Source organism: Danio rerio, chromosome 8 (assembly GCF_049306965.1).
Source record: "Danio rerio strain Tuebingen ecotype United States chromosome 8, GRCz12tu, whole genome shotgun sequence".
Lineage (NCBI taxonomy): Eukaryota > Metazoa > Chordata > Actinopteri > Cypriniformes > Danionidae > Danio > Danio rerio.
In genome coordinates this window covers 17,888,155-17,912,735 of record NC_133183.1, presented here as the reverse complement: position 1 = coordinate 17,912,735, position 24,581 = coordinate 17,888,155, and the positions used below count along the sequence as shown (strand labels likewise).

The 24,581-nt window shown below is 35.6% G+C and overlaps 1 long non-coding RNA gene across 1 annotated transcript in view; it reads left to right on the top strand.

Annotated features, from left to right (window-relative positions):
- Positions 1-11,190, top strand: part of LOC141375597 (uncharacterized) — a 127,506-nt gene extending 116,316 nt beyond the window's left edge. Inside the window, exons 4-5 of the long non-coding RNA XR_012384185.1 lie at positions 6,868-7,077; positions 10,670-11,190. This is a non-coding gene — a long non-coding RNA (uncharacterized lncRNA). The remainder of the gene's footprint in view (positions 1-6,867; positions 7,078-10,669) is intronic.
- Positions 11,191-24,581: the final 13,391 nt, after the last annotated feature.

Genomic DNA, 24,581 nt, shown 5'->3' with positions numbered 1-24,581 from the left:
AGCTTAAATTTGAATTCATTATTATTTGCCATGAACCAAATTTTAATATGAGTAATTTAAATGCTTTGTGCAGTCTGAGGCCTTGAGTTCACCTGGCATTAACATGCATAGTCAGTGATTTGATCACAAGTGGTCAGTCGAGATACATTACTGCTTCCACCTGGTATTAATGCCTCTTTTGTGATCAATTTTATTTTGTCACACTCCATAGATACAGTATATACACTCGATATCGCATACGGATCCTGAGCATGCGTCAATAGAGCTGCCACATTTGTACAGTGCTCCCGGAATAAATGTCATTCAACTTCACTAGTCAAGACTAAAGCCAGTGTGAAGATGCTGGACTTTAGCGCTGCATACGGGTGTAGTAATAAGCAAGCAAGAAAAATTTTGTATGTCGCAAACTTTTCGGCTAAACAAGTATTTATGATAATACAGTTACTGTACTGACCAAAAGGCAAAGCAGCACCAACTCACACTAAATATTAGGCTTATGCTAGTTTTGCTGAATAAAATCAGCAAACAATGTAAATGAAATATGACAACAAAACGCTGCAGTGGCAAAAACTCATATTATTGGTGGCTAAGCGAACGAGTCGTTCATAAAGCTGGATTAATACTTTTGCATGGTACCGCATCGGGGACCTCCATCTCATGAAATGGATGAGGCTTTTGTACTTGATTCCTTGGCCATTGTGATATTCTTTAAAGCAACAGGGGGCAGTCAAAAAAAAAAAAAAAAACTCACTGTAAAGACAAATGGAAAAACAAAGAAGTAGAAAGTTTCTGGAACTACCTTATGTCATTAATATCGTTCAATATTTTGAAACAAATTATTTTTATTATCTTTTATAAATTATTTTAATGATCATAAGGATTTTTACAACAATTCTAGATTTTTTTCAAACTTTGATTCATCACTTGCTTTTGTTCATATCTCGGACAATTTTACCTATTAAAGTTTATTAAAATATTTATGACAACAAAACATGGGCTGCTCTACAAATGTATTTTTTTCATTATGGCAAGAATAAAAGCAAAAAAAATGAAAAATAAAATAAATAAAATCACACACTAAAAAGTACTGATGTTTTTTTATTACAGATTTAGTCTGCAATGGTGCACTGCAATGATGACTTTAAAAAAAACACATTTGTAATTCATTTGAATGACACTATTATCAAAAACTTATATGTAACTGTGAGTCTTTAAAAAGACTAATATTTCAATCACACTGCTAAAAGAGCCTAAATTATGGGTTATCATGTGTAACATCTATAAGTAAATGAAAACATTATTAATATATGTAAAAAAAAACAAAAAAAAAAAACAAACAAAAATAAAAACGATTGTCCCTTAAAAATACAAAAGAGTCTGAATCAAATGAACAATTTGCAATGCATTCTGATTTGATATTTTATCGTTTCGTTGTGACATCTGGACAAAACATTGCCCCACCCACTTGTTGTTCGCCCAGACCTGGGAAAACCAAAACCAAACTATGACCTTTGAAACTATGAATACTATATATATAGTTAAGGGCAAAAAATGTGCAAAATTTATTTTATATTATATTGTATTTATTATTTAGTGATATTTAACAGATTAAGTAAATTTTCACAATATTTTATATACCATTTAATCTTCAAGTGAAAGTCTTATTTATTGTATTTTGGCTAGAACAAAATCTTTTTTTTTTTTTCGGTTATATGGTCAATATGATTAGATCCCTTAAGCAATTTTTTTTATTGACTACAGAACAAACCATCACACAATGACTTGCCTAATTACCCTAATTTGTTTAGTAAACCTAATTAACCTAGTTAGGCCTTTAAACTGCACTTTAAGCTGAATACTAATATCTTGAAAAATCTAGTAAAATATTATGTAAAAAAATGAGTTATTAAAACTATTATGTTAAAAAATATGTTGAAAAAATATTCTCCAACCCTCATCACTTTCATCCGTGTCACCCCCACCCTACTCACTTTCATCTGCGACGCCCCTCCACCATCCACCGCACTAACCCTCAATCACCCCACCATCCCCCAGATTCGTTACCCTGATCTGTTTGTAAAAACTCACAAATTAAGCACTGATAATATCTAGCATCAAATTTAGGTGAAAATCAACAACAACAACAAAATATTGACGGGGAAAGAGTTGATATCTACTCTTTAGATAATCTCCGAAACCAGTGTTTTTTTTAGAACTGCCCATCTAAACCAAAGACACGAATTAGACATAATACTTGCTAGACATGATGCTTAGTTTGATTAGTTGCATGTATTATTTACATTTAGCATTATTTCCCCTTCTACTGACCCTATCAGAACAGATCTGCGACCCATTTGTAGGTCATGACCCACCAGTTGAGAACCGCTGCTCTATGCTGGCGTCCTATGAACTACCCTCTTGTTCAGCAATGCATGTAGTGTTCTTAAACCAGCGGCCGTATCAAGATTCAGGGCAGTGCTACAGGAGAGGTCAAGATTTGAACTCTCTCCTCAGCCGCTCGTTCAATTTGATTATAATTGACCGGCAGGCTGAGAGGCAAAGAGAGTGAGAGCTGGTGTGCAAAGCTAACGAGAGATGATTGTAAATACAGCAGCAAGAGAGCCACGTGTGTGCCTGGTCCTCTTCAGCCCAACTCGGGTGGAGTGTTTTAAAAGCACTGGAGCACGGGCCACTCGCCTATGGAGCCGCAGCCGAGAGCTTATGATGGGGCTGACCGGAGGTTTCCGCCTGCTCTCATTCTCTTTTTTTTTCCAGAAGCACGAGTGGCTTGTTCACACCAATGTTCTGGCCTGATCTCTTAAAATGGCCACCACTTCATCAGCCACCCACCTCTGCTATTAAATACATCCGAATATATCCTGACACCACCGCAGTGCTCACGGGGCACTGAATACAGAAAGAGGTGTTTACAGTCACCTCCGAGCATTCGCTTCTGAAGATTCTTGCAGCGCTTGAAATATTTCTTAGGACTGCATCATGGTTTTACTTTAGCAGTTTTTACTGGCTTTATTCATTTAGTTTAAAGTCAGCATGAACTGAAAGTTGCTGTGACTTTTATTTCAGTATGTTGTTGATGTACTTGATATACCTTTTTTATTTCCGTTCATTTTCCTTTGGCTTAGTCACTGATTTATCAGAGGTTGCCATGCACAGCAGAATAAACCGCCAACAGTGGGGTAAAGTATCTAATGACAAATACTCAAATACTGTAATTGAGTAGTTTGTCCTAGAAATTGTAACTTACTGAGTAGTTTTAAAAATGTTTACTTTTACTTTCCCTTTAGTACATTTGAAGTGCAGTATGGGCATATTTACTCCACTATTTTCCTTCAACCTGCTGTCATTATTTTCTTTTTTCTTGTCTATGGAGATTAGAAAAATCAGTCCTGTGATTTCTGTCTAATCAATTCGCACATAGAAAGTAAATCGCATCATTATGAACTACCTCAAGACATGGGCGATTTATAATTGCAGCAAATTGTTTGGAAGCATTAAAAGTGTCCAAGCGGATGTCCAAAATCTTTACACGCATTGAGCCAGAGACTATTTAGATGCATGTCACTGTCAAGAAGATGACGGATGTTTACAGTATGGTGACCGAAATGGCCTTAAACACCCAGTAGGCATAAGATGTCAACATTATATAGATTGACGCTGTAAACCGACGTCATGGGGATGTTGCATTTTGTTTGGAAAGGAAATTAGGCTAACGTCAGAACTCATTGTCAGGCCAACGTCTAATGATGTTACAGCTTGACCTTGTGTTGATGTCACCACTATGACATCTGTCAGATGTTTTTGGTTGCCATACCTGATGAGTAAATGTCTTATTTGACATCAATATGACGTTGGATTAAGATGTTGGCTAGATGTTAGATTTTGGTCACTTTCTAACAACGTAAAATTAACCAAATATCAACATCATTTGACGTCGTTATTGGACATCAAAATTAACGTTGTCGTTAGACGTTGGCTAGACCTTGAATTTTGGTCACCGGACATCACAACCTTAATCTAACCTTTTAACGTCTTATGATATTGTGTGCCTGCTGGGCAATAACTGAATACACTACAGAATATTACGTTTACACACATCCACATATTACATGTAAATGCATCAGCTTTTTAAAGCATAATACTCACTAATCTTGAGTACTTTTGAAAGGCCTATTTATTACTCATACTTTGAGTAATATTTTCAACAATTTTACTCGTATTACATTTTTAGGCAAGTAATGGTACTTTTACTTGAGTGATTTTTCAGTGCTCTTACCACCATTGACCACCAACTTATCGAGCATATGCTCTATGGAGCGGATGCCTATACAGCTGCAATCCACCTGCAAAGCACCTATACACTCTCACATTCAGATTCAATTCAATTCAGCTTTATTTGTATAGCGCTTTTACAATGTAGATTGTGTCAAAGCAGCTTCACATAAATGGTCATAGTAACTGGAACAGTGTGGTTCAGTAACTGGAACAGTGTGGTTCAGGTTTTAGTGTTTAAGTTCAGTTCAGTTCAGTTTAGCTCAGTTCAGTGTGATTTAATCATTACTGAGAGTTCAAACACTGAAGAGCCAATTCATCGATGCGTAGCTCTACCAATCCTGAACCATGCGTAGCAGTGGCGACAGCGGAGAGGGAAAAAAAACTTCACCTGATGGGAGTGAAGAGATACACTCATACACTATGGGAAACACTCTACAGTTTGACAAATGTTGCTGCTGTTGGACAACATAATGTACCTTTGCGCCCTTTTTAGGCAGGAATGTAATTGTTTACATTGCAACTATGCAGTTTATTTATAAGTATAGTTCCTATTTTTAAATATTTCTAATTTCAGAGTATTGGATTCAGTACATCGACGCCATCAGCCTGTCTGAGCAGGCAAAAGAAAATGATGGTTCTTTCTGCCACAAGATAGTGACAGATAAAAAGCATTTTCTCAGCGTAAATTTCAAACTACAGCTGAACAAATCATTGTAATTATAAAGAGGCATTCTAAGTCGATCTCTCTCTTATGTATTTTGTATTGCTTTATTTATACCACAGAAACTGCTAATGCTTGCTTTGGCTTTTTTGGCGTTAATTATTGTGAAATTCCGATTGCAACAAAGAACTACTGGGAAATCGCTGTAGACTCATGGCATTTCATCCAATCAATCCAAGCAATCAGCCTTACAATCTTAAAATGTAAGCAAAAATTATCTTATTGATTAAAAACTATCACTTTAGACACTAAGCTAGAGAATCATTCAAATACTAGCTCTAAGGTGACGTTTGTGAAGTAGTAACGATTTCTGCTGTTCTGACCTCAAATACAGATGTGATGGATGATGGAAGAAAGTAGTACCTCGTACAAAAGGGTATTTGAGACTCCCTGTGTTTGATTTTCTTTTATATACACACATGATTATGCCATCAAGTTATTATAAAAACGCAATTTCACACTCATAGCAGTGCAATATGACTTTATATCGACACTGGTGGGGGGCACTAAGGCGCTCGACCAATGCCAATATACAGCCATTTCACACTGCTACTTTTGTGATATTGCTTATATATTGTGGCTAAAGAGTCAAACTGACATGAACAAGGATGGACAGCCTCTCCAAATGTTTGTTTTATAAAAACGATAGTTTGTTGTACAGTTGGCGGTTCACTTTTGTTATTTGGTATGATTGCATTCACATCAGAAGTGAACCGTACCAGAGTTCGCATGAACCGTACCCCAGACCACCTCTTTCAGGCGGACTTGGGTACGGTTCACGGGTGCGCATTTAAGTTCAGAAGCGACATTTACAATAGCTAAACATAACGTACTATGATGTAAAACGAACCCAGGTGGGGACCAAAAGTGCTAGTGTGAAAGCATCCTTAAATTTAGCTAAATAATTAGATTACTGACTGTTGTCCATGCAAACACTTAAAAAATCTGTCTAAATTTTGATGTCACGCAGACTTTAATAGGATTTAAAACGTTTTATGCACCTGAAATCTGTGTTATTAGCAACACTGTTGGCCACAATGTGAACTGCAACCAGCTACTTATTGCTTTTTCATACTTCTGCTCACATACTGGACGAAAGAGATAGAAAGTTATTTAGTGATCTAATATACTGACAGCGAAGTTACTTTTCAGAGAACTTTTATTAAGTAAAAAAAAAATCCTAAATTCTTTTCTGCATTAATAAACTTCCATCGAAACATTAGATGAGATTACACATGAACATATAAATGTCCTCTGCCATTTTCTGCTTGATAAAAATATAAACACACCCCAAAAATAGTGGTGTTGAGGAAAGAGCAGTTAAGCAGTGTGTCTGTTCATAGTGATGTGGATATGCAACTAACCAGCATCTTGTCGACCAGTGAAGTCATTAAAATAGACATGAAAATATGACAATAACGTGAGTAAAGGTTCAGTTTTTTAAAGTTTTGTTACATGCTGTTTAAATACCTTGAATTAAATAGCAATTACAATAAAAAAATGTATAGCCCCTTTATTGATTTGATTCATTTATTAAATATTATACTTCATATATTCACACAATTTTAAAAAATAAAAGTAAAAAGTATTACGATATGCAGAAATTAGAATCAAAATTACCAATGAATATTATTATTACTGCTAAAGTATTCAATAATGTGGAATATTATTATAGGCTGTTACAAAAACAAAAATATTTTCTACCACTGTCACTGGAACTGTTCACGCATAGTTGAGTTTGAATTCCAGATTTGCCCCTGGAAAAGGTCTGGATGATTGTAGTACTATACTTTAAACTTGTTCTGAGTGTTTGCGTTGAGTTCAAAATCTCACGTGTCTTTTACATGCTTCAGCCTTAATTCTTGATTTAGTGTGGACCACAGGGACCGTCGTGTGCGCCTGACAGGCTTTAATCCAGCACACCTGCAGAAGAAGCTTGAGTGTAATGCTGTTGGATGCGTGTTTGGATGTGTTTGATTGGAGCTGTGCCGATGTTGACCCAGAAGTGAAGCGATGCGTGGAGGACAGAAAGCACTGACAGCAGGAGAGAACACTTTCACCAGGTGAGAGAAGCTGCCGGTCCCTGATGACCTGTCCGTCTTTGCATATGATAGTTTTCTTAATGACTGTGTATCATGCAGTATCTGTGATATGAATATCTTTAACTGTATGAGTTTTCTTCAGGTGTTTGTCAAAGGTTTGGATGATATAACATCTACAAATTACTACAGTAAAGTGGTACTAATGAAGTCATCTGAACTGTTAAGTAAATGTACTAAACTTCGTTTTTACATAGGAAAAGTACACTTTTATACAAACACTACATACAAATATTTAATTATAAGCTTTCATAAAAATTGATATTTACATAGGTTTTCAATTGGGTTGATTTCAGGGGATTGAGCTGGCCACTTCATAATCACAACCGCTTTTCCTAAAACCAAGTTGTTTCTCACTTAATAATGTGTTTGGAGTTTCCTTCTTGGCATAGGGCAAGTGCTAAAGGGGTGGTGTCCTGGAGAGTTTAGCTCCAACCCTAATCAAACACACCTGAACCAGCTAATCAAGCTTTTAGTAGATTTACTTGAAACTTCCTGCTGGTGTTTTGAAGCAGGTTGGAGCTAAACTCAGCAGGACAACGCCCCTCCAGGGCCGAGTTTGGACATGCCTGGTATAGGGGAACATAAGGTCTATTCAAATATTCTGATGTTCGATCTAACCCTTGACGCCTGGTGAACGATAAACAGGCCCAATGTCATAGTTTGAGAAAAATCCCTGTAGCATAATTTTTGCTCCTCCAGTCTTTACAGTGAACTGATTTTGCTACCTTGGGGTCATCTGATATAATGTTGATGACCACTCGATTTCAATTTTTTTATTTACTCTCATTAGTCAACAATTCTCTTTTAATTTGTTAAAATGTTTTCTGATACCTGCATAGTAGCTATGTGGCTTAAGTAAGGTAAAAAATTCCCCAGAAACGGTTTTGCTTATACCTAACAGTTTACATGTGTTTGTTGCCTCATTACAAACACACTCTTCAATTGTCACATTCATATCTGTCAACCCTCCTGTTTTTCTGGGGATTCTCCCATATTTTACAGTTCTATCCTGTGATTATCCCGTAAAGGTATTTTCCCGTATTTCTCACATATTTCTAAGCTTTCTGTGAAGGGTAGCAATAAACATTAAAGAGCCGATCCTCCCTAAATGGAACCCATACCGCCAAACCACCAGGGGACACCCCTGGCTCTTAAATGTATGTCTGTTTTGTGCTTTCATTTTATTTAGGCATAAAAACACTTTAAAATAAATATAAAAACAACGCAATTCCCTTGCTTTTTATTACAGATGCTGTTGCCCCTCCTATGCAGTCAGTCATATAGCGATGCGTGACTGTCAGCTGACACACTCCATAATGATAAATAGACGCTGCTTCTATAGACGCAATTAATAGATGTATTACTAGATGCAATGGTATAGTGGGCATATCCCTTATTTTCACATCCTAGTGTTGACAGGTAAGGTCACAATGTGCACATTAAACAAACACAAGATGCATTTAAACTGACCTTGTGCCTTCATAGGGAGGAGCTAAATAAGTTTACAATCCATATATGCTGCATTTAGCATACTGATGAGCTGACAACCTGCTTCAGAGAAAGCTCATTTATTATGTATTTATTTTCAAAATAATTAACACATTAAACTAACAAAACATAAATTTAAACAGATCGTATGCCTCCTTAGCTTATAGCTAAATAAATATTCAATCCATATATCCTGCATTTTGCTTTCTGACGACCCGCTTCACAGAAAGATCATTTATTTATTTATTTTCAAAATAATATACACATTAAACTAACAAAAGATACATTTAAACAGATCTTATGCCTCCTTAATGTGGAGCTGAATAAATGTATAATCCATATATCCTGTTTTGATTTCATATGACCCGCTTCACAGAAAGCTCATTTATTGTTTCTCTGTATTTCAAAATAGGAGTCCTGTATACATAGCATTTTCAACAATTACTTCCACCCCAACCCTAAACACAACCATTACAGTAACGTAAAAAACAGTAGTTGTACTGAGTATTATCTATGTTATCTATTAAATTACTCAAATAAATTGTATTTTTAACGTCTACCCCTACCCAAATCCTTAACCCAACCATCACAGTACTGTAAAAATATTAGTTATAGAGTGTCATAAAAAATGCTGCTATATTGATGTGCATTTACTTTACCGATTGCTTTCTGCCAAACTGTGTCATAGCTCATTACCATAAAAAGGACTTGATTTCAACTCTCCTCGACACCCATACCAGCGAACATATGCCTCACCGCTGCTCGACGCTTATCAACGCTGGCTCCCATTGAAAATGAATGACTTCCGGCTACTTCGACGCTCTTACAGATTTTAGTGTGAACGCACAGTTACATTTGACTACTGCAATAATAAAACTCTTGGGAACAACTGTGGTTGGAACCAAAGTTCAGAGGACTGTGTTCTCTGGACTCCTCTCAAGCGGTGAACGTTTACATTCCAATTGCTTGGGTTGTTGCTAGATCAGATATAATTGCGACCGGAAGTAATAACGAAAATTATTTATATTTTTTATTACATTTCCCATTTATTGTGTTTTATTAATAAAGCTTAGATGATATTAAAAATAAGGGAAAAATATCATTGTTTTAATCTCACTGTAGAGAATGTTGACCAGTCATTCACAGCCTGGGGCATGTATCTTAATTATCCCTTGTGCATTGTAACAGTTGATGTTTTGTTTTTCACCAGGATATGTATATATATATATATATATATATATATATATATATACACACATATATATATATATATATATATATATATATATATATATATATATATATATATATATATATATATACATATATATATATACATATATATATATATATATATATATATATATATATATATATATATATATATATATATATATATATATATATACATATATATATATACATATATATATATATATATATATATATATATATATATATATATATATATATATAAATATATAAATATATATATATATATATATATATATATATATATATATATATATATATATATATATATATATATATATATATATATATATATATGAAAGAACAGTTTAACAATGGTGTTTGAGGTTCATAGTATGGCCATTTTCATGCTCTGAACTCTTAGTATTCAGCTATGCCTAGCTATTTTCAGATTTTCATTCTCAGCACCTTAAAATATGTTGTATATCTGGACACAACTCATTTTATGTAACAATTCAGGAAGAAAAAATAGTGTGTGACACATTGACCAGCTGAACTTCATCTTCTTCTTTTTTCAAACACAACTGTATGTATTCAGTCTGCTATCCTCTCATTGTGCACTACAGGCTAAATGAAAGTCATTTCTTGACTGACGCTGGACTAATTGAGAGCGGGTCAGATGATTGGTTCCCTCCGGCTGCTCACAGACAGCGTCAGGATTCGGAACTGGAGGCTTCTCTGATATTTACAGCAGGCTTCCTTCTTTATTTAATCATTGCCCCTGGGTTTCTCTTGGATGTTTTGCCTGCAGCAACTTTAGACAGCTGATGCCATATTTGGTCCTTACCAACAGGTCTCTCATTCATGGTCTTCTCAGCTGAGACGGAGGATTCAGAGCCGGACGAGCAGTGTTGACAGGTGTGAAACCCACCAACGAGAGCAGCAGGCCTGTGTGTGCAAATGTAGATGACTGTTTAAAGATTGAGATCAGGAAGGTATTGTGATGTTTTTAAAAGAATCACTTCACAAAGGCTGCATTTGATCAAAGATACAGTAAAAACTTTAATATTATTACAGTTTAAATATATACTTTTAATCTGTCTTGTAAATGTATTTAATTTTTCTCATTAACTAAACTATCTGACAAAAGTCTTGTTCCAATTTTAGGAACAACAAATAATAACTTGACTTCTAGTTAATCATTTGGCTTCAGAAGTGGCTTATATGAAAGGCCTCTAGATAATACTTATTTTATAAAAATAAAATATGATCATGCCTTGTTTTTTAATTATTTAATAAGGACAGTAAGGTCTGACTTTGCTTAGACAAAACAGAAAAAAATTACAGTAAAGAATATAAAGTCATGGTGCAGTGAAGAGAGAAAAAAAGAAAAAAAAAAAAAAAAAATATATATATATATATATATATATATATATATATATATATATATATTGTTTGACTCCCATAAACTTGGAGGACTGCATCCATACATCTCTGCAATGACTCAAATAACTTATTAATAAAGTCATCTGGAATGACAAATAAGCGTCCTTGCAGGACTCCCAGGGTTTATTGAGATTATTTGGATTCATCTTTAATGCTTTCTCCAATGCTTACTCCAGACATACTCAATAATGTTCATGTCTGGTGACTGGGCTTGCCAGTACAGGAGCACCTTGACCTTATGAAAAATTTGCCCTCTCATGTGGGCAGCACAAATGTCTTGATACCTCAGGTTGTTGATGTTGATAGACAATTACTGTGTTTTAATAGCTGAATAAATACATAATTTTTTTTTATTCTGAACAGTTTGCAGCAAGCACAATCCTCATTTTTCACAAAACTATTATATATACAAAATGTATAAACATTTTTAATGTGTTTTGATTAAATAAATGCGCACTTGGTGAGTAACGAAACATTATAAAATCGTAATAATACTCTTGACCAGTAGTGTTTCTTGCGCACACGTCAGTACTGAACAATTGCAAACATAAAGAAATATGCTTGTTTGGATCAAAAACTAGATATCACGACAAAGCGTGTAAGATATGTTTTCACAAAAGATAGATATGAGGTAAATCCCAAGGCTCTTAGAAATATAAGTAGGTATTAATAATTTGGGATAGTTTGGATATGTCAATGAGTGTAGGAAAAAAGATCAGGGTATGAGAGAGTTATCGGCAGCTTCACATCACACGCCACATTTACTGCCCAAGATGAATAAAAGAACATTAAAACTTCAAGCTTTGTTAAGTCTTATCTTCAGGATGATCGCCTTTAAATGAATGTGCTCTCAACTACAGGCTTCATCAGCAGTTTGGAAATGTTCAGACAGAACTCACGTTCACTTTGACCTTCTTTAAAGATTCAGCCAGTTTATAAAAATGAGTCTGAGATTAGAAATGAGTGTAGGATGATCAGGGGTCAATGATTTTCAAAGGAGACAGCAGTGGGGTTAAAAACAAAAACAAACAAATAAAATACAATTTTAGTAAATGAAATAGGATGAAATGCTATGTTGTTATTATAACGGTTTCATATTCCTTTATAAAGACTGGTCAGAAATCATAAAATTAATCATTATGTTGTTCTTAAGATGGCTAAATGATTAAGTATTTATTGATCAAGGTGGCATTTATTTTATCCAACAAATAAAATAATAAAAATACAATGAAACCAATATTATAGTAAAATATTACTACATTTTAAAATATAATTTATTCCCTTGAGAGAAAATCCATCGCTGTGGTTTTCAGTTTCACAAGATCCTTCAGAAATGATTATAGTCCAGAAACATTATCATTTAATTATCCTATTATCATTAGTTTTGAAAACAATTGGGAATTTAATAACTTCAAGTCTTTTCTTGATGCTTTGGTGAATAGAAAATTCAAAGGAACAGCAGTTGTTTGCAATAGAAACTTTTGTTAGATTGTGAATGCCTTTACTGTGATTTTTGATTAGTTGAATGCATCCTTTTTGAATAAAAGTATTCATTTCTTTGAGGGGAAAGGTTATTTACCCTATTAAAAAAATATGTAATATACACTCACCGGCCACTTTATTAGGTACACTGTTCTAACTGCTCGTTAATGCAAATTTCCAATCGGCAAATCACATGGCAGCAACTCAATGCATTTAGGCATGTAGACATGGTCAAAATGATCTGCTACAATTCAAACCGAGCATCAGAATGGGTAAGAAAGGTGATTTAATTTTAAGGGACATAGCATGGTTGGTAGTGCCAGACGGGCTGGTCTGAGTATTTCAGAATCTGCTGATCTACTGGGTTTTTCACACACAACCATCTTTAGGATTTACAGAGAATGGTCTGAAAAAGAGAAAATCTCTAGTGAGCGGCAGTTCTGTGGGTGCAAATGCCTTGTTGACCAGAGGTCAGCAGAGAATGGCCAGACTGGTTCGAGCTGACAGAAAGGCAACAGTAACTCAAATTACAGAAGAGCATCTCTGAATTTGATGTCAACAACATCAAAGCATGGATCCATCTTGCCTTGTATCAACGGTTCAGGCTGGTGGTGTAATGGTGTGGGGGATATTTTCTTGGCACACTTTGGGCCGATAAGTACCAATTAAGCATTGCGTCAATGCAACAGCCCACCCGAGTATTGTTGCTGACCATGTCCATCTCTGTATAAACACAGTGTACCCATCTTCTGATGGCTACTTGCAGCAGGATAACGCAACATGTCATAAAGCGTGAATCATCTCAGACTGGTTTCTTGAACATGACAATAAGTTCACTGTAGTCAAACGGCCTCCATAGTCACCAGAGCCCAATTCAATAGAGCACCTTTGGTATGTTGTAGAACGGGAGCTTCGCATCATGGATGTGGAGCAGACAAATCTACAGCAACTGCGTGAAGCTATCATGTCAATATGGACCAAAATTACAGATTTTTTCTGTTATGGATGTCAGTGACTATTAACAGCTGTCTTGTTTTTAGAATATCTTCTTTGACTGAAGAAAGAAAAACAAAGGCTTGGAACAACTTGAGGGTGAGTCAATTTTATACAATAAGTAATATGCTGTAAGTTGTGATACAGTTTTACTAGTTGCTTATGATTATCTTTATCTTTATGATCAGACATTATTGACACATTTATATTACTGTATGGAAGTGGCTTCAGTTATTTGATTTACAAATAAATACATGTGGTTTGTACCGTTACGAATTGTGCCTGTTTGTAAATAGTTGTCCATCCCAAACCCTGCCTGTTTGAACACAGTCACTAAATCTCCATCAAGTGGGGAAAGTTTGATGTTAAATGTCTCAGAACTAGCAGGTGTGTGTTGTTGGCTCCGAGCCGACTGGGTCCATGAACTGCGCTGACTGGCTGCGTGTGAATGATTTAGGAACTGGCTATCTGTCTTGCCCCAGTATGCAGCATGCGTGTGTGTGTTTGGAATACAGAGCGAGAATTCATGGGCCTCTGAATGGAGGTTTGGCTCAGAGACTTCACTGTTGTATGTGACAGATGGTGGAAAACAGCAAGTGCTGAGGAGAGATATTCAAATCTGATCTTGGAGAATGTGAAGAGGGTTTCTGGCCAGAGCAAAGCCTCTTGCAGAGAGAAAGATAAAGAGCGGAAGGGGGAAAAACTGAGGTGAGATCAGAGAGAGGGAGAGGGCTTGATCAGATTTGTGGAGAAACTCAAAATTGCTTTTTTTTTTATGTTTCTTTATATCCTTTCGGGATGTTCTCAAAGTAGGAATTCATTCTTTTGTTCTGTTTTCTTCATTATAATTTGTCAAGTTGATTTTACGGTTAGCTGAATTTCACATTTAAGCAGTAGCAGGAATAAAATGCAAATACAAGAGGCCCCAATGGCAGTACAAATGTTTATTTAGCTGCATCACACTAGTTGGTGGAATGCATACATGACTACACTAACTGGTCATAATGAAGTACAGAATAATAAGCTCGTTCTAGAAAAATCATAAGCTAAACTTTTACACCACCGAAAAGAATTCAAAACATTCTCCCAAACAGGTTTGTTGGTCTTATCTGGTATACAATGGTCTTAACTGTACTACAATCTGAGCCAAGCTGGTTTTTAGTCATTCTAGCAGGTGTTTTAAAAGGCCCAAACCCATCAACAGCCAGTCAACATGACCCTGCAAGGCCAGATAAGGTCAGAGGGTCACCTTTAATGCACAAATCACTTAGCAGTTTTAACCCCAATTTTCAGTCACCAACAGGTTTTGTGAAATTATGAATTTTCAAAGATATGATCAGAGAAATTTGCTTATGTGTTGCTGATACCTGTGAAATGTCCATTCGTTCATTCATTCATTCAATTTTTCTTTGGCTGAAGGCTGATTTATACTTCTGTCGGCGTGACAGAATTTATACAATTGGCGTGACTCACAGAGCCTGCCTTTATGTAGCCGTACATTTATAGTTCTGTGTGCTGTTTGTGTTGTTCTGCAATAACACCTTTGAAACACTAGCTGGCAGAAGGTTTTTATGTTCCTCTGTGTCGAGTTTCATCACATATGCTTTGTTTCTTCTGTGGTTCAAACTCGCTCATTCAGAAGTGGTAACTGGTTGACGTGCAACAACTCTAATCATGAGGTAAACACAAAACAAAAGTTTCCATCTGGAGCTCCTTCACTGGACTCCACACTTGTAAATAGGGGTGTCAAAATGAATAGTTTTTTGGTGAATTGTGATGCAGACGTAGACAATTTGGTATTGGTTCAGTAATAATCATTACTGGTTATAGTGTACTAATGTCATTTATCTCATATGCGCTATGTTGCCGTAGATTACTATGGTGAGGGAGCCAAAAAACGCTCCAACTACTTAAAAACAAAGAAACTGCACAATTCACTGCGTGTGTGTTTGCTGGACAGTCTTCCACTGACACTTCAATGCATCATCAATGCACCAAGAGATCGAACTGAACCGAATTGATGGCATGAAAATCGTAACCGAACCAAACCGTGAGACCAGAGTAGGTTCACACCTCTACTTGTAAACCTATTACATTTATTGACTTTATGGATGAACATTGTAATACTGTCATTTGAATTGTCCAGAAAGCATAACCTGTGAAGAAATATTATTAATATTTATTGACTAAAAGTATTTTTTGTAAGTTTTTTTAAAGGGAAAAAAACTATTAAAGAAAGCACCAGAATGCTGCAGATCCTAATCTGTGTGTATTGCATTCTTTCTTACAGATACTGGCTCTCATACTTCACTGAGTGAGACTTGTAATATTAACACTTGCTCGATGGCTCATGGCTCTCAGCACAAAATTGAGGAAAATTTGGAAAACCTTTGGCAGGAGCTGCCATGTGTCTTTGATGTTTTGTCATGAGCTATAGCACAACATGGTGCCATTTCCAGTCTCACACAAGACTGCTGATTTGACGTGTGATCTTGCCTTGTTTCAGGTTGTGAAATGTAGTTTGCAAGCCAGATAGAGTTATCTGTAATTCTTCCTACAGCAAGGTCCTGTCACCAATCCATCATGCAACGTGAACACAGCAGCAACAGATAGTCATGCAGTGTGAACTAAGCATTAGATGTTTTCCCCATAAATGGTTTAGTTGTTGTGGTGTTGATTTCAAGGGCTTAAACATTTTTTTTCAAGAAGCTTCACCTGTGCAATCTTTTTCAGGTCCCATAATATATATATATATACAGTATATATATATATATATATATATATATATATATATATATATATATATATATATATATATATATATATATATATATATATATATATATATATATATATATATACGAAGCTTCGACCCAACAATAAAAAATAGAATAGTGCAATAAGTCATACTTTACATGAACAATATGACTTAATTTGTAATATAAAACCATATTTTATGTAAAAAAAAAAATCAAATAGTTCATCCAGTAAAAATTACAACACTACACACAAAAAACAGCTAAACCTTTCTGATAAAACATCCTAAACCAGCTTAAAGGCTATTATGTAAGTTTGACAGTGGTTGAACTAGGTATTGCATTACTGGATCAAAATAGACGTAAGCGCACGTTGCCAATTTGACGACAGGAGCAAGTCTGACCAGGGGCGCCTGCAGGATTTCATTCCAAGGTACACACAAATCCAGCCCCGCCCGCCCCCTTCCGATGGCTGTTATTTCAGTATTCAAACATTAAATAACGAAGGCATCAAGTAAAATAAAAACGAATAATTATTTATAATTTAGCAAAATTCAGCTTTTTTTATCTTTGCATTTTTATTATTTTATTTTTCTTAGTTTTAATATTTTATTGTCTTCAAAATTAAATCTATAGACAAAATTCTGCTTGACATTTTAGAAAATAATTTGCATAGGTACCCAGGATGTATTAAAGATCACTGAGAAAAGAAAAAAAAACATGAAAAAACACAGAAACATGTTACATGCCCTCATAAATGTCCAAATTATATTTAATTGAATCGTAAAAAAATTGTAAAAAAAATTGGTCATTTTATTTTTATAAAACATTTTATTATTATTTTTTTAGTAAAAACTATACCGCCATTTTAGAATCCATTTTTATTTTATTTATTCATTAATTTGACCTGTTTATTTGGTGCATATATAGGCTATAATTTACCTCATACAACAGTACCTTGCACAGCTACAGTGCCACTAAAGCTTTCAAACACAACCCCAATAAAGTATTGAAAGATAAGACTTTCTCCGGTGACGGCCGACATCTCAACACACCGTAACCGTCCTTCGGGTGGTATAGTCGCCATTAAATCACAAAACAAGATGTATGGATTGCCGTTTGACTGAAGTGCAGTTATTTCCTTGTTGTTTAAAGAGTCTGCAAGTTCGTGTTACTTGGATATAGTATGTAGCTATAGGATTGTGAACATCAATAATGTTAAGCGTGTCTTAATTCGATGCACAGCAGAAAAAAAGTCTTTCAGCAGTGCATGTAGCTGTTGGTTAAGTTCTCTTCCGGAGTCCTCAGTAGAGAAACAACCGTAACAATACACAAGTGTTCTCAGAACGATTTGGCACGATAGTGGAAAAGCAGGCAGTTGTAGTGTATACTGTTTATTAATCAATTTAAATTGTCACATATAAATAAATAAATAAAAAGCGGCAATAAATCCCACCCTCTCTGCCGTACGGCTGCAGGCGCCACTGAGTCTGATAATCAGTGGTGGAAAGAATACTGAAAAATCATACTCAAGTTAAAGTATGAAGTACATCCACAAATTACATGTAAATGCATCAGCTTTTTACAGCGTAATACTACTCTTAGGTACTTTAAAAGAACTACACCTTACTCATACTTTGAGTAATATTTACAACAGATACTTTTACTCTACTTGCCTAAAATGTAGTGCAAGTAGAGTAAAAGTATCTGTTGTAAATATTACTCAAAGTATGAGTAAGGTGTAGTTCTTTTAAAGTACCTAAGAGTAGTATTACGCTGTAAAAAGCTGATGCATTTACATGTAATTTGTGGATGTGTGTAAACGTAATATTCTGTAGTGCATTTAGTTATTGCCCAGCAGGCAAACATCATAAGACAGTAAAATTAGGTTTAATTTAGGTTGTGATGTCAGGTGACCAAAATTCAAATCTAGCCAGCATCTAAGGACAACGTTATTTTGATGTCTAATAACAATGTCTAATAACAATGATTTGAGGTTGTGTTAGAAAGTGACCAAAATCCAACGCCGAGCCAACATCTTAAACTAATGCCATATTGACGTCAAAAACTGACATTTACTTGTCAGGTATGACAGCCAAAATCTAATGTCTGATAGACGTCATAGTGGTAACATCCACATCAGTAGATGTTGATATTTGGTTGATTTTAGGTTGGACGTTGGACATTGACGTAGGCCTGACCTTGGGTTCTGACGTCAACCCCATTTTCATTATCAAACAAAATGCAATGTTGGGGTACAACATCAATCTGACATCATGTTGATGTCTTGTGCCTGCAGGGTGTTTAAGGGCATTTCAGTCATCATACAGTAAACATCCGTCATCTTCTCATGAGTGACATGCATCTAAACAGTCTCTGGGTCATTGCATGTAAAGATTTTGAACATCTTCTTAGACACTTTTGATGCTTCCAAACAATTTGGTGCAATTATAAATTGCCATTGTCTTGAGGTAGTTCATTATGATGTGATTTACTTTCTATGTGTGTTTTGATTGGACAGAAATCGCAGAACTGATTTTTTAAATTCCCATAGACAAGAAAATATAAAGTAGTGCCGGTTGAAGGAAAATAGTGGAGTAAAAGTACCAATACAGCTCTAAAAATGTACTGAAGGGAAAGTAAAATTACACATTTATAAAACTACTTAGTAAACTACAATTCCTGAGAAAAGCTACTCAAATACAGTAGTTTGAGTTTTTGTAATTTGTTACTTTACACCACTGCTGGCTATTGAGCCTAAATAGTCGTGTTCTAAATAAAAGGAACGACACGCTATAGAATAAATATTTTACATATTAAAAGGAGTTTTTGTTGTAAGCAAAACCTCGAATTGATATATTAGAAATGCCGTCTGAATGTCATTTCACAAGACATCTGTTGCCATACTACTGTAAGAAGCAGCAGTTAGTTCTCAGATCTTGCAAATAATAAAAAAAAAACGTTTGAAATTGACCTTTAGAACTGTGAAATAATGCAAAACAACACATATCAGTGATCCAGCATGTGCATTGCATAATGTTTGAAGAGGTTTAATATGTAATAATTAGATTATAAACCTTACCATTTTGTGAGTGAGTGCATATTCTGTTCTTCTGAATGGCTGTATTTAAATGTCGTGCTGCTTCTGGTGCAAACAGCCAAGTTGCTTAACACTGCAAATCCCGTCACACAAAAAGTTGTTAGGACATGTGGTGACAATGTATTGTGCTCACCTAATGATTACATTCTTAATATTTATGTTATTTGCTACTTAATAGCCTCATGTGGAACTCAGCATCTGAATGTCCATCTCATTTCGGAGACTGCTACTGTCCACTGGAGGTTGCATTTCGATCATGGGCACATTATTTAAGAGCCTTTCTGGATGAATGAATGAATGAAATACTCAGTGTTCCACCAAGGCTACCCGGGTGCGGAAATATAAATGGCTAAATTAGCATTGGGTGGGTTAAAGGAACCAAAACAAAGACATCGTTCCGGCACGTAACAGACATTTTCAAAGCAGATTATTTGACTTCAGCATTGTTTTACAGATAAACAAGAATGTTCACTTAGCATCTTTCTTAACTATCTACAAACATAGTATTTCTATGCTTTAGAAGAGTCAAAAACTTGCATACAGCACCTTTAAGATGTTTTTCTTTGGGGCTTAGGGATCACAGTCTGCTTATGTTAGCTGTTTTTTTAGGAGTTTGGCCACTTTATAAGCTGGAACAGTAGCTAGAACAGTTAAAGAGCAGCTTTATGAGGCTGTGAGGCCTGTTAATAGGGCATTTACAGGTACATGACTTAAAGAGCATAAAACTTTTTATGCATTTTGGCTGTTGATTTATTAAACAACGACATTTTGGAGGTCTAAAAATGCACGTTTTTTGAAAACATTGTAGCGTGTGCACTGTAGCAGTTTAAGGTCATTTTTACAGTGAAGAATCAAAAGTGAAACACTAAAAAAGTTTATACAACTGAGAGCAAATCATGTGTGTGTCTGCAAAACCGAGATAAGTCAGAGAGCCTTGCCAGTGAATGGTGCTAGCAATGGTGGTATGGAACGCCTGGAGAATAAAGTCTGAAGAATGAAGTGAGTGGAGCAGACCTTTGCCGTCTGTCTCCTAATAAACAGGCACAGATCCTGGGTCGCGGCCAGAGGGGAGCCCTGCCACCCAAACCGCCATCTCTCTCTCACCCCCAGAGCCTAGCAGGGAGGCGAACGACCACACGCCGTCTGACAGAAAGACTGAGAGAGCAAAGCCAGCAGGCCATATGTGTCTGGTGCTGAGAGGAACTCAAACCACAGACTGTCCAACACAGAAATGCTGCAGCTGTCCAGCCCTTCCTCATGGTGGAGTTAATGGAGTGCTCAGCGTTAAGAGGGGTGAGAAAGTCACCAGTAAACGCTAAGATGCTTCTGTGATGGATATATTGACTAACACATCTGACAGGTAGTTTTCCATTTATCAAAGGGACTTTGAAGTTCCATAAACTAATAGTAATATTAAATGAATTATTAGATGAATGAGTGAATGCATTTTTACTGTACAGTGCTCAGCATAATTGAGTACAGCCCATTTTGAAAATTAATATTTTGTCCATTTCTCAGTGAATATGGGCTGTAGTTTGATGCATTTAAACAAAACAGATTTATTAAACAGATATATTTATTAAACTATTTTAGTCAACAAACATATTCAGAAATTGAAAGATAATACAATTCAATTCAAGCTAAATATTGCAAAAAATAAAACTTACAAAATAGTTTTTTGCTTCTCTTGATTTTTCATCTTTTTAAAATTTGCATTTAATATTTTTCTATGACATACATTTGGGTGTATAAGTTTTTAGATCATTATTGAAAGTTATTTTGTTAGATAAGCTTTAGATTTGGCTTCCGTACTGACTAATCTAATATATATGCACAAATTGAATATTGTATAGCTTCCTAATAAAAATATGAATTTAAAAGATATGTGAAGGGTGTACTTATATATGCTAAGCACTGTATATAGCACTTTTAGTATTGGTTATTATGTTGTAGTACATGGACAAGGCTGCTTTACTAAGCCATGGTGTGCTCCTTTCAGATATTCAGATATAGGTTATTCATTAGACAGATAAGATAGCTGTCCTTTGTTTTAATTCTGTAATATTATTAATAAACATTTTGCAACAATGAATTAGTTTGTAAAGACAATAAAGTGAGTAAATATGTGAATGAATAAATGACAAACAGATTCTACCATATAGACAAATGAGATCTTAGATAAAAAGTTGCATTCATTATAAACACACACACACACACACACACACACACACACATATATATATATATATATATATATATATATATATAAATATAAATATATTAGATAGAGATTTTAAAATTAGCGTGTTAATGCATGCAAATAATTTGAAATATTTAACACATAAAAAAAAAAAAAAAAACTCAATTAACACAGCTCCAGTTTTTTTATTTCCTGTTGTGGCCGACGTGTGTTTAACGTGCAAAGAAATATGGATTAGACCATGGAAGTGATTTTAGAAGGAAAGTGTCAGTAGAAACTATTAATGTTGCACCACCAGGCTATCCAGCGTCTCCTCCAGAGTTTCATGCATTTTCGGGTGTTTAATCTTTCGACTTAACTGCAGTTCAGCTGTTCACTTTCATTCAGCAACATGTTGTTTATGCACCGTGACAATTATTGGATAAAAATATAAAGGACTGCTGGAAGAGTGTTGCTTTCATGGACTTTATTACCGCATGGTGAACAGAAAAAAAAACCTCTGCATTTCGTGACTCGGGTGGTCCTTTAAGGCAATCAAAAAACGCTGCTTACATGGTAGATTCTTAACCAAAGTATTATCTCAACCATAAAATCAGAGTATTTGTGTCCATGTAAATGTACTCAGTGAAAGTGCCTAATGATGTCGCGAGCTGTCAAAGACAGCCCATTTCTCTGCCTTTAAGTTGATTCCATGCGCCCTCAAATGTTTCATTAAGTTTGACGTGTTTCGCCCTACACACGACTTTCGTAAAGCTTCTGCTTCACATTGCTGTGTCAGAACCCTTGCTTGTAAAATATAGCCATACTTTAGAACGCTTAGTTTAAGCAAATTTAATGAACGCGATCGTGCGTGTTGATGGATCTGAAGGCAGTTGCTTACCTGGTGCGATATACTGCGCGCGTTGTCTCTGAGTGTGTGTGTGTTTGTGTATATGTGCGTGTGTGCGCTCTTTGAGGCAGTCTATATGTATTCTATAGTCTTTGCGGTGTCCGTATCCCTCAAAGCTGTTTAGAATTAAATGTTTAGAGATGGTGTGACCAAAGTTCCTGTAAGAAGTCTTTGTTACGTGCCTTTGTACCCCTTGGCCACATTGTCCACCGATAATGTCAATAGACTGGGCTGTCTTAGTAACTGGCTAAATATTAAGGAGGACTAAGAAAATTGTTTCTACTTTATAATTAATGTTCTCAACTCGCAATACAACTTTACAATGAGTACAATATTTTGAATTCAATATTTATGGCATTTACATGCCTGTTATTTTATTTCTGTAATAAATATGGCTTTTCACGATTAATCATGATTATTACAAAGTGTGATTAATTTGTTAATTTTATTTTGATCAACTGATATATCTGCTACGTAAAACATGTGCTGGATATGTTGGCGGTTCATTCGCTGTTGCAACCCCTGATGAATAAAGGCACTTAGCTGAAAAGAAAATGAATAAATGAATAAGGGAGGGTTTTGTTGGTATGTGTTGGTTAAAATGTTGGTTAAGGTGTAAGGATGGGTCAGCGGTTTATTGATCAATGGAATTACAAAAAGTAATAATTACTATGTGATTACAGAAATAATTACTGATGTAATTACATTTAGATCCATTTTAAAACATAAGCACAATGTAAAACCATGTATGTACAGTACATGAGTGCATTGTAGCAAATGATGCATTTAAATGTAATACATGGTAATTAAGAACATTTAATAAAAAATAGGGGCCATTTCCCTAAATGTATGCAATGGCAACTGCACCTTAGTGATATTTTCCAACTGTTTTTAACTCCAAAATGTATCATTATTACATTAGACACTTCAGGAGACACTCATTTTCCTATTTTCTTCATTGATGAATACTCGAAGGATATCTATTCTACAGGTGTGCACCTTCATATGTTCACATCAAGTGAGATCTGTTTCGCTAATGAATGTGCTCTCATTTCATTTCATGCTGGATGACATAACTCCTCATCTTCAGCGCAAATGTATGTCAGATCGTGAGAGATTGAGTTTGCATTGCGTAATATGCAAATCTGTCACATATGGCATGGTGCCAGATGTTTACGGAAGATGGCAATCAAACAGCGGATGTGCACGTTACTCATCTGCCTCGTCTCTCCATCGCAGACACTTCACAAGGTGAGAGCGTGGTGTAATGAAGACACGAGCCCCGTCGGTTAGAAACGCCATCAGATCTCCAGCCTTTGTTGGAGACTGTGGGTAATAGAGGAGTTTTTAAAGAGGAGGCCGGATGAGTCATGTTGCTGATGCTCTTCCTTCATGGGGCTTCTGCCTCATTAAATTCTTAACGGTGTGAAGAGACTTGGAACGAGCGGATGGCTTTATCACACCCCTTGCCCTTCAGCGCAGCATTGAGCCCTGCCCACCCCAAGGACACAGACCACCATTAAGCCCTGCCCACCACAACGCCACCGGCCACAAGCCGAGACCAACAATCCATGAAGTGAGTCAGTGCACACACACATCCATACTAATGTACTTTAATAAATCCTACCCCACGATTTTTGACATTTTGTGCACACTGTTCACTTCTTAGGACGAGGTTGGATCCCCTTTCACCTTCAGATGTACTTTGATTCTTAGTAGCAATGATTTAGTAAGGCGGTAGAAATATTACATTGAGATTTTGGCTCAGGATGACATGATTGCACCAAAACAGGCTCATAGGAAATACATGATTCAGCCTACTTTTTTTTTTTTGTGAAACTGTATGACGCCAACAACTTTAAACCCAGGGGACAGTGAAATACATAACCGCACGTACAT